The following is a 5,571-nucleotide window of genomic DNA, read 5'->3' as shown; positions in this document are numbered from 1 at the left end:
TAGCAAGTAAAAGAGGCCAAGTAATAAAGGCAGTCCTAATTAAAGTCAAGCTTACAATAGCTAATGGGTCCACGGATAGAACCACGTGACTATTATTTTCCTAGTCTCAGATATATAATAGGGATTGGCATTCTTGGCAGTTGGATAACACTCACACTGAATTCTTGACCTGTGGAATAAGAGTTATCATATCATAGTGAAGATAGCTAAAGCCAAGTAGGAACTCTGAAACTATTCTGTCTTACCCCTGACCAAGACACCAAATTTAAAAAAAGTATCACACCCTGGGGCAATGGTGAAGATTAGTGCTTCAATTATGGACCTAAAGAACATAGGGATGGTGCTGTCTATTATATCACCATTTAATTTTCCAGGATTCATCATTTTCTTCAGGGGCCTGACAGTCAAAGTAAATGGTAAATATTACTTAGTTCATCTTATTGTAGACTATCACAAGCTCAACCAAGTAGTTTTCATAGAAATGGAATCAACAATATCTAGATTTTGTGTCTGGCTTCTTTCACTTAACACAATGTTTTCAAGGTTCATCTATGTTGTATAATGTGTAAGTACTTCATTTCTTTCTATTGTCAAGTAATGTTCCATTGTATAGATATACCACATCTTTTATCCACTGTTTTTATCTATTTATCAGATAATGGACATTTGGGTTGTTTCCACTTTTTAGCTATTATGAATAATACTGTTATGAAAAAATATATGTTCTAATGTGAACATATGTTTTTAGTTCTCTTAGGTATATATCTAGAAGTGGAATTGCTGGGTCATATGATACCTCTACATTTAACCTTTTGAGGAATGCCAAACTGTTTCCCAAAGCAGCTGAACCATTTTACATTCCCACAAGCAATATATGGGGGCTCTAATTTCTCCACATCCTTGCCAACACTTGCTATCATCTGTCTATTTTACTATAGCCATCTTCCTGTGTGTGAAATGATATGTCATTGTGGCTTAGGTTTACATTTCTCTTATAACTAAGGATGTTACGGATATTTTCATGTTTTTATTGGCCATTTGTATATCTTCTGAAAATGTCTATTTAAATCATTTGCTCATTTTAAAGTTGGATTATTTGTCTTTTATGTCTTTTTATTGTTGAATTGTAAAGGTTTGTTACCAAGCAAGAGCTCATTGCTCAACACCCATAGAAGCTAATATTATGACATTAGCTTTTGAGAAAAGAAAAGTACTTTATCTTGAGGTTGACCAGCAAGGAGACAGGAGGCAGGGCTCAAATCTGTTTTCCTGATCTGGAGTTCAGTAAAACTTTCATGAGTTAGGGGAGGATGTGTTGGAATGTGGAAGCACTGGCAGGGCAGGTTTCCACTGGCAGGCTTTGGAACTTGGCCATGTATGGTAAGGTGTGGTAAAGTGGGCTTCAGCATCAGATCTTCCTGGACAACAGACCCTGGCTTTTGAAAGTGTTCTTGTGTTCAGGTTCCAGTCATGTCCTAGTCCTTTGGTTCCATAGAAGGGAGAAACTTTAGTTCTAATTATTATTTGAGGTCAAAATTTTCTCCTCTACTCATGCTTTGGTTGCGTGACTTGCAGTTTCGTTCTGTTGTTTCTGAAAAACAACTCAGTATCTCATTATCAATAGAGTAGGACCAGATTGAGCTGGTCCTGGGGTTATAAGTTCGTTATATATTCTGTATCCTGAACCCTTATCAGATAAATGACTTGCAAATATTTTCTCACATTCTGTGGGTCATCTTCTCATTTTCTTTTTTTATTATAATACAAAAATATTTTCCTTTAATAAAGATTTTCACATCATGTTTAATGGGAAACAACTAAAATGTTATGTAAAGAGCCCAGGAGGTAAATTTTTACTATTTATCTTTCAGATCATATCATTTTTCTTCAAAATCTGTACATATGCTTGTGATGTTTTCAAAACTAGATCTTGATATAGATTTGACTCATCAGTAGATCCTAGAGGAGAAGCTCTATAGGATCCAGATTCAGATTCAGCAGCAGCTTCTTCTAATTTCCTAGTTATATTTTAAAAATAAGAAACACTTCATGAATTTGCATGTCATCCTTGTGCAGGGCCCATGCTAATCTTCTCTGTATCATTCCAATTTTAGTATATGTGCTGCCAAAGTGAGCACAACTTTTCATTTTCTTGATAGTGTCCTTGAAGCACAAAAGTCTTTTTTAATTTGGATGAAGGCCAATTTATTTATTTTTTCTTTGATTGCTTGTGCTTTTGGTGTTTTATCTATCATTGCCGAATCCAAGGTCACAAAAATTTACATCTGTGTTTTCTTCTAGTAGTTCTATAGCGTAAGCTTTACAGTAGGTCTCTGATCCATGCTGAATTAATTTTGTGTATGTTGTGAGGGAGGGCCCCACCTTAATTGTTTTGCATGTGGATATTCAGTTACCTGGCACCATTTGTTGAAAAGGACTAAATTTTTTTCTACTGAATCATCTTGGCACCCTTGTCAACTTGCTGTGATTATTACTGAGAAGAGTATACTTAGACTTAATCTTATTTCCCTCCCTGATTATTGTTGGTCATGTTATCAAGGTTTGTTGCCCTCACTAAATTTTTTGTTCTGTTAATAAAGGTGCTATAGTGTTTAATCTTAGCTCTATTTTTAAATAGCTTCAAACTGCCCACAAAAACTTTTACCTTAGCTTCTCCAATTCTAGAGTTCTCTATTTTGCATCATTTTGCTTAGCTGAATTTTTTCTCAAGTAGTGCCCCCTCCACCTCTAGGAGGGGCACACAACTTTAGTTCCCTCAGTATTATTTAGGTTAATGTCTGCCTGTTCCTTTTAATTTGAATGGCAACTTGACCTGGCATATATTATTGCAGGGGTCAGCAAACTTTCCATAAAGAGCCAGATAGTGAATGTTTACAGCTTTGTGGGCTTTATGATCTCAACTGCACCTCCTCAATTCTTCTGCTGTAGTGCAAAAGCCACCACAGACAATTTGTAAGCAAGTAGATATGATTGTGTTTCCATAAAATTTTACCTGTCAAAATAGATGGTGGCCAGATTTGGCCTATGGGTTGTGTTAAACTGACCCACCTATTATTGGATCACAGACTCCCTTATAACTTTGTGGACCTATTTGTTCAGTGAATATTTATTGAGCACCTACTCTATACTAAATCTTCTAAGTGCTCAGGACACATTGTTGGACAAGGCAAAAAAAGGCCTGTTCCCTAATTAACAATCAACCCTATATGCCAAAAGAAGGGGAGAGAGAGAGAGAGAGAGAGAGAGAGAGAGAGAGAGAGGGAGGGAGGGGGGGGGGGGGGGGGGGGGGGGGGGGGGGGGGGAGGGGGGGGAGGAAGGGAGGAAGGGAAGAATGGAAGAAGGGAAGAAGGAAGAGGTGAGGGAGAAATAATACAGAGAAATCAGACTGTAGGAGGACAGGCAACATTTACTAGAATGTACTCTGCAGAGGTGATAATGAGAGAAACTTTCAACTATGTGACGATCTGGGCAAAATATTCCAGTAATGAGACAAAGCAAGTTAAAGTCCCTGTGGTGTGATTTAGAAAAGAGAGAAATGCAGTGTTATTGAACAAATTGATTCAATGGGAGAGTGTTAAGACTTGAGGTGAGAGAGGGAAGTGTGAGAATTGTAAAACATTTGGATTTCATTCTAAATGCAACTGGAGGACACTGGAGAGTTTTAAGTGGGCCAATTACATTACCTGATTTATTTTTAAAACGATCACTCTGATTATATTTGGAGAGATTTAGCAGAAAAAAGTATCAGAAGGGAGTATTTTGAAGGTTATTGCCGTAATTCAGGAAGGAATTCAGGAAGGGCTCAGTAAGGGAAATGGCAAGAGGCTTTGCTGAAAAGTGTATTGATAAAAGATAAATTTGGAAGTAGAGCCAGCAGGCCTTACTGATGGACTGGATTAAATTGATAAAGAAGAGAGCAGAATGATGACTTTTTGGTTTTTGGCTTGAGAAATTTGATGGTGCCTCTTACTGAGATCTGGAAGACTGAGGGAATAATACTTTCTTAGAGTTAGGGAATATCCCTTACATGCCTATTTGATAGGGAAAATATATGACTACATAAAGAAGGCAGGGATATATATGTCTGGAATTTGGGATGAAGTCAGGGATGGAGATAAAAATCTGGAGGTCATTGTATAATAAAAGGTCACAGAAAAGAGAAGAGAGCTCAGGAATGAACTCTGGGCCAGCCCAACATTTATGGCAAAGTAAGGCAAGAAGATGGTAGTTGTGCGGCTAGCGATAGAGGAGGCAGAGTAGAAGGAGGACTGATTAGAAAAGAAAAAGACAACACTTCAGTGAGGCATGAGGAAGATGGGGGGAGTATACTGTCACAAAGTTAGAAAAGACAATTCCAAGGAGGACGTAAACAGACTAGTATAAAAAATATGGTAATGGTTTCTTATCAACTCTTTATCAATTTTTTCATAAATTTATTTATTTATATTTTTGGCTGCGTTGGGTCTTTGTTGCTGTGCGCGGGCTTCTCTTGCTGTGGAGCACAGGCTCTCAGTGCGTGGCTTCAGTACTTGTGGCTCATGGGCTCTAGAGCTCAGGCTCAGTAGTTGTGGTGCACGGGCTTAGTTGCTCTGCGGCATGTGGGATCTTCCCGGACCAGGGCTCGAACCCATGTCCCCTGCATTGGCAGGTGGATTCTTAACCACTGTGCCACCAGGGAAGCCCTCTTATCAACTCTTGAAATGAGTGAAATTAGCTACTGTGTCATGGCTACATATGGTACCTTCTGATTATGTATCTTTCCCCCAGTTAGTAGAGGAAAGAGGGCTAGTCTGGCCAGCGAGATTACATGGAACTAGGAGAGGGAACAGAAAGTTTCTCAGGTGAAATGTGGGATATTAAAACCTGTGGAGCCAGCAGAGCTGAAACTAGTGTCAGAGACTAGAGTCTGAGAAGTCAGAAGGGGGCATCTGGATGGTTATCAAAGAGAAGATGCCAGGATCAGATATCAAAGCTTGGTTATGGAGCCAGGAAGGCAGAAACTATGGATTGGAACAAGCATGAGCAAGCTGAGAATAGATGGGAGGTGTCCGGATCTTCTTCACAGATCGGGATTTTCTTTTTTCTTTTAAAAATGTAACAGCCCAGGTGTAGCAGTGCTGGGTCGGGAGCTCAGAGGAGATTCCAGTCCCATAAACTCAGGCTCTCCTCTCCAGCTGGAGTTGGCGGAGGCCTCTTGTGTACTGTTGAGTAGAAAGCCCTGGCATGCTCTGGTGAATCCTTGCTGAAAAGTGATAATTTGGAAAGTAGAAAACAATTCCCCATAGTCAAGGCTGGCTTCATGTGTGTGCAACCTATGCAGCTGCACAGAACCCTGTACTTAGAAGGGCCCCATGCTTGGTTTAATACTCTGCTGTCACCATCTTGAAATTAATATTTTTTTCACCAGCAGCTCCACATTTGTGGTTTGCACTGGGCCTTGCAAATTATGTAGATGGTCCTGCCCATAATCGCTTTTCTGGCTACATATTTCACATATTTTTCTGACTGTGGGGTCAGTTTGAGTCGGTGCTCTTTCTGCCACAAAGCTAG

At 39.4% G+C, this 5,571-nt stretch overlaps 1 non-coding gene across 1 annotated transcript; it reads right to left on the bottom strand.

Moving 5' to 3' along the window:
- Positions 1 to 2,031: 2,031 nt before the first annotated feature.
- On the bottom strand, positions 2,032 to 2,138 carry LOC114893541. The gene has a single exon (XR_003792956.1). It is a non-coding gene; the product is annotated as a U6 spliceosomal RNA (small nuclear RNA).
- Positions 2,139 to 5,571: the final 3,433 nt, after the last annotated feature.

This window comes from Monodon monoceros, unplaced genomic scaffold, assembly GCF_005190385.1.
Source record: "Monodon monoceros isolate NGI ecotype Baffin Bay Population unplaced genomic scaffold, NGI_Narwhal_1 Super_Scaffold_12, whole genome shotgun sequence".
NCBI classification, from domain to species: Eukaryota; Metazoa; Chordata; class Mammalia; order Artiodactyla; family Monodontidae; genus Monodon; species Monodon monoceros.
The sequence above is the reverse complement of the archived record's forward strand: the minus strand, read 5'-3'. Positions and strand labels throughout refer to the sequence as shown.